We start from the raw sequence: 15,030 nt of genomic DNA on the forward strand, positions 1-15,030 counted from the left end.
CCTTATTGTCTCTTTTGTCAAAAGTTGACTTCTTGTGGGAAGAAGTATTGATTATGGGAAATAGGGGGAGTTTTTGAAATCTTTGATCAATCTCTTTTGGAATGACTCTCTTTATACTTCAACATGTGTGTTTGACTTAGAGATAGAGATTTGAATTTGATTTGCAAAAACAAACCAAGTGGTGGCAAAGGATGATCCATATATGCCAAAATTGAATCAAAACCAATTTGAGTTTTTATTTGAAGTGATTTTGCACTTGTTCTAGTTGCTTTATGTTGTGTTGGCATAAATCACCAAAAAGGGGGAGATTGAAAGGGAAATGTGCCTTTGGGCCATTTCTAAGTATTTTGGTGATTGAGTGCAAACACAAGTGCTTAAATGTGAAAATATGCCCAAGGATGAACAAAGTGCAAATCACAAGTTAAGGTATGTTTCTAAGCCTTAGTACATTGGTTTTGTGTACTAATATATTTGTCTAAGTGTTAGAAACAGATAGAAGAAGAGAAGAGAAGACTTGGCTGTGTAAAGCCAAGGGGCTGCTTCGGTCTGGGGCACCGGACTGTCCGGTGGTGCACCGGACAGTGTCCGGTGGTGCACCGGAAAGTGTCCGGTGCGCCAGGCTGCCTCGGCCGAAGAGGCCGCTCTCGGGTTTTTCTCCGGCGACTTCGGCTAAAATTCACCGGACTGTCCGGTGTGCACCGGACTGTCCGGTGAGCCAACGGTCGGCCGGGCCAACGGTCGGCCGCGCGATCGGCGCGCGACACGTGGCCGAGCCAACGGTCGGAAGGAAGCACCGGACTGTCCGGTGTGCACCGGACTGTCCGGTGCGCCAGATCTGTAACGGTCGGCAACGGTCGGCTTCGCCTGTTAAGGAAAGAAATCGGGCACCGGACAGTGTCCGGTGTGCACCGGACTGTCCGGTGCGCCCGACGACAGAAGGCAAGGATAGCCTTCCACATGTGTTCTCAACGGCTCCTAGCTGCCTTGGGGCTATAAAAGGGACCCCTAGGCGCATGGAGGAGAACACCAAGCATTCCTTGAGCACTCTTGATCACTCACACATCAATCTCGCGCACTTGTTCGACATTCTAGTGATTTGAGCTCCGTTCTAGTGTGCTAGTCTTTTGAGCTCAAGTCTGGGTCTTGTGTGTGCGTATTCGCTGTGATCTTTGTGTCGTGTGTGAGTTGCTAATCCCTCCCTTGCTCTGTGATTCTCTGTGAACATCTTTTGTAAGGGCGAGAGGCTCCAAGTTGTGGAGATTCCTCGCAAACGGGATTGAGAAAAGAAAAGCAAGAACACCGTGGTATTCAAGTTGATCATTGGATCACTTGAGAGGAGTTGAGTGCAACTCTCGTCCGTTGGGACGCCACAACGTGGAGTAGGCAAGTTTTGTACTTGGCCGAACCACGGGATAACCACTGTGTCATCTCTGTGATTGGATTCTTGTGGTTATTGTGTTTTGACTCCTCTCTAGCCACTTGGCATAAACTGTGCTAACGCTTAATCAAGTTTTGTGGCTATAAGTTTAAGTTTTTACAGGATCACCTATTCACCCCCCCTCTAGGTGCTCTCAAGAGCTAAACGATGACATGGCTACTGAGCATATTTGATGTTCATACCCAAAACTGCAATATGATAAGGAATACAGAGGCAACCAATAGAATATACCTTGTTGATTAGGCCATCATCAATCACCGAACCACTTATGCTCTTGAACAGCTCGAATAGAGCCTCAACCTCACTAACGCTGACTACAGAAGCAAAACAAAAGCACATACTTAGCTAGTTATTGTCGATATATCTAATGTTTAAATCAAATCCATCAGTTACGGTAGATCTAGAACATTAGGAACCCCAATAATAAGAGAGCTTAACATTTTCTATCGATCTAACTCGTCTATGGTATTAATGAGTCCTACCTTTACATATAGCAAAGAAAAGAGGCATAGAATGTGAGATGCCATATGCCACATGGGCCATTCTATATATGAATTACTTCACATAAGCTCTCTCATAATCACCTAGGGTTGTGATTTGCACGTTTTGAATATTGAGGGAGCAAGAATATATCTATATTTATATGAGTAGCAGTATCCTTTATTTAATTTCTCTATTAAATATCTCAATAGGTGCAGTAAGTAGAGCACTATATAACTGAAAATGACAACTATCAAAAATAGTTCTAGAAATTTAAAATTATAGCCTTGAGTCTTGACACATTACTAATATTCTTGTGACTAAGCATTTATTCATTCCATCTGTGATTTGGCCAGAAAGGGAGAACCTTATTAGTTACAGAAACTCTTCCCATGAGCAGATGGACAAGACACTCTGTTCAACTTTTTCCTTGTGCCCAGGATCAACCTTACCAAAGCTTATAATTGCTTAAAACAAGAATGAAAGATTGTCAGTACATTATAGCTTATCCACATAGCCAGAAAATTTATCGAACTTACTTTTCAGATATTTTGTTGCATTGGGAAATGTCATGAGCATCTGAAAAGAACAATGAATTATAAATTATGTTACATTTATAACCATAGGTAATAGATTGGAATAAAAAATAATCTAGTGTTAGTTAGTACACATAAATCAGAGCAATGTTACATTGAGAAAACACAATTTATAAGAACAAGGACAGTACGACAGGAGTTGATGGCATGGTCTTTAGGATTCATGCCTCTGATGGGGCCGTTGTCGCGAAATTTAAATCTTCTTCAAAGGCAATAACTTAAATGCTCAATCACATGATCTTTAAAATATGTTAAATTCTATGTTGTTAGTTTGACAAATCAGAGTACCAGAACGTAGTAGATCTACCAAAAGGTAACATGTGGCTAACAGAAAGCTTTCTATAGTCCAAACGTTTCTTTTTAGTATGAAATAATGTACTGAAATTGTCATATGTAGACTTTACTTATAGGTCAGAAGACATAGGAATGTATAAATAACTGTAATACAGTGGCATGGTAAAATTCAACAAGGAAAATTGGGAGAATGACATGAGCATCCACTCACAACTCATTGAAAGATGGCTGGCTATACAAAGACAGGTTGCTCAACAAATCAGCGTGAAACAGTATACGGACAAGGCACTTGTAGGCATGAAACAAATGAGAACATGGAAAGACCATGGAAATGCATTTTGTAAAGGCATTCCAAAGCACCTATCTTCGCCAAAAAGAGCAGGCAGGAGCACAATCAAGTGAAATGGATACCTGAGTCGATGCAAGTGGACATACAAGAGAAGAGAAACTTAAAACACATCATTGCTGATGACCAAATCCTTACTGAACACCATCGAGAACCTGTAGGGTCATAGAAGCAGAAATGAGAGCGCACATAATGAACACAAAGAGAAATAAGAGGATGATAAATTACCAAAATAAGCAACGACATACCAAAATGCAGGTACAATTTATACTCGAACGCATAATCCATAAGCGCAACTTATATAGGCACATAATTTGGTTTGACAGCAACAACCTATGAAAAAGTATAAGATAAATAGATTCTGTTATTCTCAAGCAAGAATAGCACATGCATTTTAGTGTAAGAATTTCATAGATAAAATGAGCATAAACATTAAAGCTTTTTCCTAATTCTTATGCTGGTTACACATGCGCATAACAAAATCACGTGGGTATTCCACTATGTGAGTATGCTTGTGGATCTGAACTTGTAAAAAACAAACGAGTAAAGCATAGAGATGGGCCTGGGGATCCATGTCCAGGAAGAGGGGGAGGAGGTGGTGGAGCAGAACCTCCCTCTGGCGGGACATGAAGCAGTAGGCCCGCTTGGCGGGGTGATGGTGGTGGGGAGGGGAGGAAGGTATGAGCTCGTTGCTGAAGATGGGGGGCGACCTCTTGCCGCTCCCAGATCCTATCACGCGCAGGGAGGGGTGTTGAGGGAGCAGCAGAGGTCACGGCGGGGGCTTCTCCAAGATGGACAAGCACGTCGCGTACCTGGTTGGAGCGTCGCGGCAGGTTGGGCCAAGAGCATGAACGGTGTCTCGAACTTGACGACGACCACCGGCAGTGCGGTGGACACGGGCGCGGGGCTGATGCTGCCAACTGGATCCGTGGTGGCTGCGATCCGGACGCCACGACGGCTAATGGGGAGATGCGACGCCATATTGGGAAGTCGAGGGGTTAGGGTTTTGGGAGGAGGGGGTGAACAAGACTCGAGAGAGAAGAAGAGGGGTGGCGGCTTCTCGACAAGTAGGGCGAGATGTGGGCGTCTCGGTCACCGGGCACAGCTTGGGCGGCGCCCTGGCGGTGCTCATCGCGGACGAGCTCGCCGGCGGCGGCTGGACGGGCGTTGCAGAGGCGGGTTGTGCGGGCAAACGGACGGGGGCGGTTGGCGGCCGGGAGGACGAGGATCAAGCGTGGGGTCGGGACGATCGAGGGTGGAAGTTGCAGAGCGCATCGAGGACGGGGAAGGCCTGGTGGGCGAGGGGGAGAGCGATGCGGGGATCGTGGGAGGGTGTGCGTTGGTGGAGGGAGCGCACATCGGACGGGGGAGGAGCTCCACGGCATATCGAACGATCGAGATAGCTAGATGGCAGAACGACAGAACAGAGAGAGGCAAACTACTCTTACATACTTAATAATAATCTAAACTAGAATTTCTAGGCATGATGCTTGAAATTTCTAAGGTGAGTTCTATTCGAGGCCAAAGGTGCACTATAATGCATACCAGACATGTTGGTTATATGTATTAGACTTGTCCAGTATGACCTAGCAATGCCTTAATAGCCGCAAATGGCTAGTTTCGAGCGGGTGGGGTGTTTTGGAGGCTGTTGATTCTAGTATTCCCCATATATATATATATACTGTATTTATATATTACACCTGGGTGCATTCAATATAGAGAATGCACCCAGGCTGAACCTACGCGCCAGGTCCGAGCCAACCGTCCCACTCAGGCCGTCTTCGTCCCTCCCGCACGTCTTCGTCGCTCCCGCACGCTCCCGACAGAACCTTTTTACTTTCCCGCCCACGCCCCTCTTTCTCCACGAATGGCTCAACCTCTTCACATAAGTTGCAATCACACCAGACCAGCAGTTGCAATCACACCAGACCAGCAATTGCAATTACACCAGACCAGCAGATGCAATCATTGTTTTATTTAACAGATTTTTGGACATAGTTATATAGAAGTTGCAATCACACCAGACCAGCAGTTGTAATTACACCAGAAAGCAGTTGCAATCACACCAGACAGCAGTTGCAATCATTGTTTGTTTATCAGTTTTTTGGACATAGTTATATAGAAGTTGCAATCACACCAGACCAGCAGTTGCAATTACACCAGACAGCAGTTGCAATCATTGTTTGTTTAACAGATTTTTGGACATAGTTATAAAGAAGTTGCAATCACACCAGACCAGCAGTTGCAATTACACCAGACAGCAGTTGCAATCATTGTTTGTTTAACAGATTTTTGGACATAGTTATATAGAAGTTGCAATCACACCAGACCAGCAGTTGTAATTACACCAGACCAGCAGTTGCAATCATATTTTTTTAACAAAATTTTCCAGAGTTATTCAGTACTTGCAATCACATCAGAGCAACTCAGCAGTTGCATCCACACCAGCAGCTGCAATTACAACACACCAGCAGTTGCAATCATTTTGTTTACATTTTTTAACAGATATTTGGGTAGAATTATACAGCAGTTGCAATCACACCTAATGCGGGGGACATGGAGGCGCGATGACAGAGAGGCGCGCGGCGGCGCGGGGACAGGGAGGCACGCGGCGGCGCGGGGACAGGGAGGCGCTCGGCGACGGTGGGGGAGAGGGTGGCGTTCGGCGGCAGTGGGGGAGAGGGTGGCGCGGGGATAGGGAGGCGCGCGGCGGCGGGGGGCAGGGAGGCGCACATACAGGAGGGCCGAGGCGTACTCGGGGGTGTTATTGTAGGTGGGTGCATTCAATACAGAGAATGCACCCAGGTGCATTTTAGCGTCGACGTATGTGTCTATATATATATATATATATATATATATATATATATATATATATATATATATATATATATATATATATATATATATATATATATATATATATATATATATATATATATTCTAAGGCCTTTGAGCCACTCGCCACACTTCTCTTGACGAGAATGGAGCCCTGAAGTTGAATCTATTTTGTGGATTAGAATGAAATACAAATAGAGAGCAATGACAACACTTGAGGCATTCGACGATCTCATGATTTGCATTTGTTATTCTTGGAGCTTAGATCCTAGATGACTAGGAATATATAACAACAACTATTATTACTACTAACAACAAATATCACTCGACATTATCATCAAACATCAACACATTTGGCCATAGTGCAAGAACTGAAGCTCTATCAAAGAGTCTGAGTTACTACATTGACATAAAAAAAACTTAATCCTCTATGCCTTTGAAACTAGAAGTGCCCTTTTCCCTTCATTATATTACTAGGTATATACCCGTGCGTTGCTACGGAATCAATATGATAAAATTCTTCACCCAATGCACATGAGACAGGATTGAAATGTACCAAAAATTGTAATGTTAATACCTTAAAACCACTAATTCAGATGCCCTTTAAGCTGCAAGTGATTGGGTGAAGGGCATATGCCCGTGCGTTGCAACGGAGACACTTATACACGGATATGTCATTGTTTAGTGATGCTATCAAAAAACAACTCAACAGTCATAACAAAGAGTTGATCTAGGTAATGAGTGACAAAAATCAGCCATGCACCAAATATTAAAGGATCTAACTATGTAGTAATGAAGATAAGATGCTGGGATTAAACCATCATAGTTGAGATAGAAAGCACCAACCTCACTTGTTATTTGGTGCATGGCTGATTTTGCTCTAAACAAGCATGGCCTCTCTTGTCACTCCTAATCATGTTACTGGCAGCAGAGATTAAGCAGTCCGGGAACACCGTCAGTTTGATGTATATATAAACCATACAGACAATAGACAAACTGATTCGCACGGTTTCATGCTAAAAAAATCCTCGATAATCTATACAGATGTTTCATTTCGGCTGTGGTTTTTTCTGCTACACATTCAGAATCGCAACTCACCGATCACCACTGTTACAGCATCCACCCAACACATCTATGCATGCTATCATCCTAATAACTACTTAAGCAATTACACAACAGGCTCACAGTTGCAGCCTCAGGTTGAGGCGCGACGGATCAAAGGCGACCCGACCCCCTGGCACACACACAACATTATCAATCAGCCGTATGTGTCTGCATCTGATTCACCACCAGTTGAGCCACATGTGGGAACATCATTGGTCCTGAAAAAAGATAGACACACAAAGGTCATGAACTTTGAACTAAAATGGTCATGAGAAATGGAACATTAACCGTACAAGTGTAGTTAAGAGTCTGGTTTGGCACCTGGAACATCATTGAAACCATTCGCAGTTTGCTGCATGCCTGGGTGTCCGTGAAGATTATTGGGGCTGCCCTTCATCTCAAGGGTACGTTCAGCTCGGTTTATCGAAATTTGTGGTAGTGATCCACATTGCTGGCTTGCTAATGCTTCGGAACTCATCCTCTGCGTTGTGCTGGTAGAAGCATATGGCGTAGCATCTGGCTGAGATCCCGCCAAATGGCTTCCGTCGTTGCCAGCACAGGCCTCGGTGGCAGGAGGGCTGCTCATAGATGGCTGCTCACCTGAAGCTGCTGTACGGTCTTGCGGTGTCGTTGTTTCACGGCTCCAGGCCTACAATATCTTGTTTCCCATTTGGCGACAGAAAACTTTCCAAGCATCTGTTGATACCACGTCCTCTATGTAACCCCCACGGCTATGGTTCAGCTCCAGAGAACTCTAGAAGGTTGGGTCGGCTATGGTTCAGCTCATGGGAGCCCAACCAATGCCACCATACCAAGCTATGGCCATCAATAACTCCATTGTTCCCTGGATAAGGTGTGGTTTGGTGAATAACGTGCATTGTTGAAATTAACCTGTCATGTTTTTCTTGAAATTAACAGAGGCAAATAACGTGCCAATGCTCTCTTAGAATCTGAATTCCGAGTCAATGTCCATTGCCCATACAAATTTCCTAAGAAGAGATTTATTGAAAATCTGTTAGCAGAACAACATGTTCAATAACTGCAGGCTTTTGCAACAGGGGAATTTGGAGAAAAAACAAATATTGTTAGAACCAGAAATTGCATACCTTCTCAATAGGGACTTCATGGCGTTTGCACCAAATAAGCAAGCACTATACTCTACCGCCAAAGGACGAGAAAGCACACACAAAAATAACTTGACACTTCAACGTTTCTATAAATTTCACTAATCTAAAAATGCAAACACCATAGAAATAATCATGTCTTCCAAACTCCCAACAGTTTTTCCTATAATACACAGGTGTCAAATCATGATTAATAAGAATCAAAAGATATGCTCATATTTAGTAAATAACAACAAAATAGGTTGCTTATGGAACACCAAAATTAAAAGAAGACGATGCATATTAGTGGAATGTGAAATTTAGAACTGACACGCAATAATTGATGTAACATAGGTTGCTCATTTCTATACAAAATTAACCACTGCATTCTGCTAGTTTGCATAGCATTATGAGTTGTAGCAATTTCAAATAACAGAATTATGTAAGGATGCCTTAAAAATTATTCATCACAAACACACTTAAATGGTTGGTAGAAAATAGCAGGCACAAGACATGCAAAACCAAGCATACTGTTGGGAGCCACATATTGTATCATTAACTTGAGATATAATATGTAAAATAAAACTACATTTAAGAGTTAATTGTAGCAATACTGAACTTGATCATGTATTTCTTAATACTGATCATTGCTGCACCTAGGCAATAAAACTATTGTAGTAGAAAAACTCATCTGAGAAATTATATCATGGGTCACCTAAATAGACCTTTTATACAATTCTCTTACTGCGGACGGACGGACCCGAGGGTTACAGACAGGTGGTATATTTCTAAAACTGATATAAAAAGATAAGTTCATGACAGGAAGAAACTCTGTGCCAGGAAAGTATGTACCATGCAAAACTGTGTGACAATTTAGAAATTAATTGTTTACAAAAAAGACCAAGATAATTTTAGTGGAATATTTTCTGTTACAACAAGCTTCAAAGGGTTAATATAGATTAGTAATATTCCCAAAACATGGTAGAAGAATATGCAAATTAAAGCCACCAAACTGACAAACTAATTGTATATTACTTACTAACTGAATAATGGAATAGCCGTGACGAATCCCACAGAAATTAGTTTTTATTATATGAAATTCTAAACATATATCGGTGGCGAGGCTAAGCAAACCAGTAAAGGTGATGTTGAAACCTATAGGAGAATTGACTTGTTCGTACACAGCAACAGAGAAATTCCTACCAATGAATTGCAGTCCTGTCCAAAACAAAAAAGTGACTGGTCAGCATCAATTTTCACTGAAATAAAAATCCTTCAAATCTATCTCGATGAACCTCAATTTGTACCTCTCTGCATGTTCTCTCTACCAACATTCCATCTCTTCAACGCAAAAATACAAGACAACATGGATAGGAGAATTAACTTGAGATATAATATGTAAAACAAAACTACATTTAAGAGTTAATTGTAGCAATACTGAACTTTATTGCTTAATACTGATTATTGCTGCACCTAGGCAATAAAACTATTGTAGTAGAAAAACTCATCTGAGAAATTATATCATGGGTCACCTAAATAGACCTTTTATACAATTCTCTTACTGCGGACGGACGGACCCGAGGGTTACAGGCAGGTGGCGAAGATGGCATGGAAAGGCATGACGAGGGATATGTGGATGGGACAAACTGTTATAATTGTGCTTAAGGTATCTTGTGTTCACTATGACTGTAAAAGAAAAAAATCAATGTTCTATAGTGGTTTATTTCAAATCAAAAGGCCAACTAAAAGAGTGTTCACTATGGCTGTAAAAATAAATTCAGTGTTCTACATACCCATGGTACACTCACATCTCCTCCTTGTTGATAACACATTCTTCTGACTCATGAGCATGCAGATGACATCTTGGGCCTTGATGATGTTTGAGTTGTACAACCATTTAGTCCCACAAATCCCAGCAGTAGCAATGTGTTAAACGCAATCGCCAAATGACAGTAGCATTGTGTGACAATTAAGGTATCTTGTTACAACAAGCTTCAAAGGGTTAATATATATTAGTAATATTCCCAAAACATGGTAGAAAAATATGCAAATTAAAGCCACCAAACTGACAAACTAATTGTATATTACTTACTAACTAAATAATGGAATAGCCGTTAAGAATCCCACAGAAATTAGTTTGTATTATAGGAAATTCTAAACCTATATCGGTGGTGAGGCTAAGCAAACCAGTAAAGGTGATGTTGAAACCTATAGGAGAATTGACTTGTTCGTACACAGCAACAGAGAAATTCCTACCAATGAATTGCAGTCCTGCCCAAAACAAAAAAGTGACTGGTCAGCATCAATTTTCACTGAAATAAAAAGCCTTCAAATCTATCTCGATGAACCTCAATTTGTACCTCTCTGCATGTTCTCTTTGCCAACATTCCATCTCTTCAACGCAAAAATACAAGACAACATGGATAGGAGAATTTTGAAGAACTGTGCTGAGATGACAACAAAGATCCAGGCCTGCTCGTTGAGTCCGTCACCCGCTGCCGCTGCGGTGTCCTCGCCACCAGAAATCAACTCTTTGCTAGTGTATTTTTATATGCTCAAAATGGCCCTATGAAAATATGACTCATTACTTCCTTTTTTAAAAAAAGTGGAGCTGTTATACAGCCATACTAATGAAAGGTAACAGAACCATGATTGGAACTGTATCAACATGTCAATTCGTATGGACAACCAAGAAAAGGTTTGAAAGTCTTGTTATTAGTCATGTAACAATATAACTTAGAACCATCCCGATCTTTCTAAAAGCAATTACATGCAACACACCACTCATTTTCATAATTATGCCATGTCAATTCTTCACGAAACCGTTTCAAGCAATAGCTAACCAAATATATGTTTGCATATGGAACAAACTAATGTTAAATGTCAGACATATACTTCATGATAAAGAGAGAAAAATGGTCCAATGATAGTATCAGACTATCGCATACCAACTTGATAGCCACCTCCTCGCCACAATGTACTTTGACGCCTACAACCAAAAAGAAACATGATCGCATCACGACATCAGCAACAAACACGAAACGACGGGCAATACAAAACAGCAGTGCATAGGAACCCGCAGACACGCGTGAGAGATTCACTCAAGAGCCCGGCAAGACGCTTACCAAGATAGAGCTCCCGATTGGGCGTGGTCGACGGTTGCCTGGTCGTGCTCTAAAATCAAAGATTCGGAGAGTATGGTTAACTCAACAATACTACTATAGCATAGTACTACAGTGAAGGCGGTGAACAAAAAAGTCCACAGATACCTCTGGGCTCGGGAACTGAATCCTGATTAACTAATTTGTGTTATAGCCATAATAAATCCAGACTGCAGAGGCATTGAGGACTTGTTTAGGTTCACAATTTCTGGGAAGTTTGCTTGAGCTTTTTCCTCTAAAAGGACTACCATAATTTGGGCTATAGGTGATTAACACTGGCATAGCTACACATCTTGATTAATCAAGGGCAAAATCAGAAAATGATGCACCCAAAAAGAATACATGATGCAGCGGTGCATGCCTGATTACCTGAAACAAATGCTAAGAATAAACAAACATAAATGTAAGCGGTGAAAATCAAGAAATAAAGGACTTTTAATGTAGGAAATACTTCACATAAACCATGCACGAACCTTATAAATCTTGTGGTAAAATACTTCAAGCAAGCGGATCTCAACATTAGGATTAGATAGTTCAACTTGTTGAACATGCTTCAACCTAAAGAAAAAAATCTGCAGTAAATATGTATCGTCATTACGCAACAAATAAATGAGGAAGAAGGGAGGCGTCACCCAGTTGCTTTACTGATGGGGTGGAGTGCGTTAATGGGCGGGTTGGCGATGGTAATCCTCCTCTATCAGCATGATAGCCAACAACCCATGGGTTTGTAATTTGGAAGCCATGTTAGCTTACTGACAGCTGAATATCAGTTGTAACTTGCAAGAGGATCACACTGACAAAGAATAGAGCATTGTTAGCGGAAGCAAGATTAAACCAATTGCATATAGAGCACATATTAAAATTCACAGAATACTGTCCATTTCCTTACTCTATGTATCCATCTAATAAAACTCAAGCAAGACAAAAAAGTGTGAACCGCAGTAGGAAAGTACCTTTTTTCAATTGGCATACACATAGGTTCCATAATCAGTATTGTGCAGTATCATTTTAATTATGTACAGATGTGATAAGTTGATTGGGATGTAAGAAAGAAATCAACGTAAGTATCATTATTATGTTAGTATGTTATACTTGGTAAACCAAATTTAGAGTAGATGTGTCAGGTAGACTATTGCAAAGTAAAGAGAGATAGGATGGCAGCAACAAAAACAAGGGTGGCATTCACAGTGTATTCAATGGGATCAAGCTAGGATGCAAGCCTGAAAAACACCTCAGTTTATTAGTAATACGTTGCAAATCATGACAAGTTGGCAATGAGATACATGAAGCAAGACAAATGAAGGTTTCTGCCTACACTCAGTACTACCAAACCCAAGGAGTGGGAAGTTTCTGAACCCTGAAGCTTCCAAGAAGTTATATTTGCAGGGAATTTGAACAAAATGGAAGCAACAAGGAGACTTTTCGTGTCCTAGCAGTCCTTGCAAATTTCTAACCATGGTTATGTTTCCATAACAGAAGGTTTCAACTTATAAGGTGAAATAGAAAAAGCCTAGCAAAATCCTTATAAACAAAGAAGCAAAATCCTAACTGTTCCTTGTGTAGTACCGATGCGCTGATTAATCCAACCACAGAATCAACTCAGCCTCATCCATTTTGCTAAATTTTAACTGGAAGAAGACAAATTGAATCAATGGAACGAGTAGAAACCCTCTGGGGCTCTTACCTATGGAGAGCCACTGGAATCGGAAAAGCTCAGGAGCTCGTTGCATGCCTTCTCTTCGTCGAGGCCGTACTTTTCAAGGGGGGCTCGAAGGGCGAGGACTCCCTACCAGAATCATCTAGCGGCAAAACGTCGATGAGAGGATCCAGAAAGATTACATCGACAAAAACATATTTACCCCAACAAAAGAAACCAAAAGGCTAGGATGACAGATGATTGACAGGCAGACACTTACACAGCAGATGGGCAGCATAGGCACACCAAATTCACGGGCAGACACTTACACGGTTACTTTCAACACCAGGATCTAGCAGGCCAACACCATTTGCAGTTACTTGGAAAACAATTGAAATAGGCTGCAGGCAGAGCCAAAACATATAATCAGCACTTATACACAAGCACCATGCACGAGAGGAGATCAAAGCATGCATCTAGAATTACCTCATCCTCCATGAGGATGCCATCGATGTCTTAGTAACCTGGCATCCGAGAAAGATGACAGATTACAACTCTGGAAAAAATAGTAGTGTTAAGTTGTATGTGTTCAGAATTGATAGTATAACTGAAAATCTGGAAAAAAATCAACAGTGAAGTATCTCAGACTAAGTGTCTTTATATTTCACATGCCAAGTAGGTTACAAAACAAAATAATTTAACATTTAGTTTTTATAAATCGCTTCACCATTACAGTGGGATCGAGACTTTTGAGATCTTGATAGTGATCGTCTTTTGTTCTTCCGTTCATGTACCTACCACTACATCAATGAAAGCACAAATTTATTTCTTTTTAGTTTTTCAAGTATAAATTTACAAAATGTTCAGATCTGAACCAATAGAGTATAGTATAATAAACATTTGTAGAACAAGCCTCACAAGCAAAATAAAAAAATGATGATCCAAAAAAATAAGTCAAGTGTCCGTGCGGTTTTCAAGGCTCGATTAATTAGGAATTTCATGGCAAGGAACTTAAAGATGTGGTTTTTTATGACCTGGAGAACATAAACCAAAGATATGACATTAACTACTACACATTATCAAAGTATAACCCCTTGTTAAGGCTACAACAACACAATACACACAGGTACATGATAAGGAAGTACATAACACATTATATGTCTAAAGTTTGGGTCACTTATCCTCGATTCACCATATCATCTAACTATGGAAAGAAAAAGAGCAAACAATCACACATCCATACATGAGAACAACTTTAATCTGCTATTGTTTTTTAACCATGGGAAATCTTTTTGGTATATATGAGCTGAAACATCCATCGGAAAAGGACAATAAACCTGCAGATACTTCTACTGACAAGACTGTCACAAGTATGTTTCTGTTTTTTATAGATAAATATAAATTAATAGCTGGATACCTCAAATCTCCACACCCTTTTGGCCAGAAGGTCGGCATCATCCAAGCAGTCCATTATGGCATAGCAACAGAGCATATGGGCTTCAATGACAAAAAATACAAGTGTCAAGAAGTATCTCAAAATCTCGTGTGAAATTAGAGCATGGTAGCCTATGCAAACATAAGTACAAATAGAGTTCTGAACGGAAATCAATAAATGCATCATCAAATGCAAAAGAAAAATGGTTCCTAAAATATCAAGACAATTCTGAAAATCGCCCCAAGGGAGGATATGCCAATCTGTGCTATCTATGCGGTCGCTTTTGATCCATCAAAAGCATGTGACTGACGATGATCCCTGAACAAAGCCACGAAAATGATAGGATTCCGGAGATTGTTACCGGCGGGCCAGGCTGCTCGCTGCGACGCCGCCCGTGTATAATCCATGGAGTAGATGCAGTTGAAAAGGGTCAGCTTCAGCTAGTAGCTCACAGTAAAAAACAGGACCGAGGCCACATCTCGATCTCGTCATGCTTTGCTCACTCAGAAAACCGAGGCCACAGTAGATGCTTTGCTCACTCATAAATGTTTGCCAGGTAAAACTTATAGCACATACATTGACCGTTTTAACTTCTTCAAGCT

Source organism: Zea mays, chromosome 1 (assembly GCF_902167145.1).
Source record: "Zea mays cultivar B73 chromosome 1, Zm-B73-REFERENCE-NAM-5.0, whole genome shotgun sequence".
Lineage (NCBI taxonomy): Eukaryota > Viridiplantae > Streptophyta > Magnoliopsida > Poales > Poaceae > Zea > Zea mays.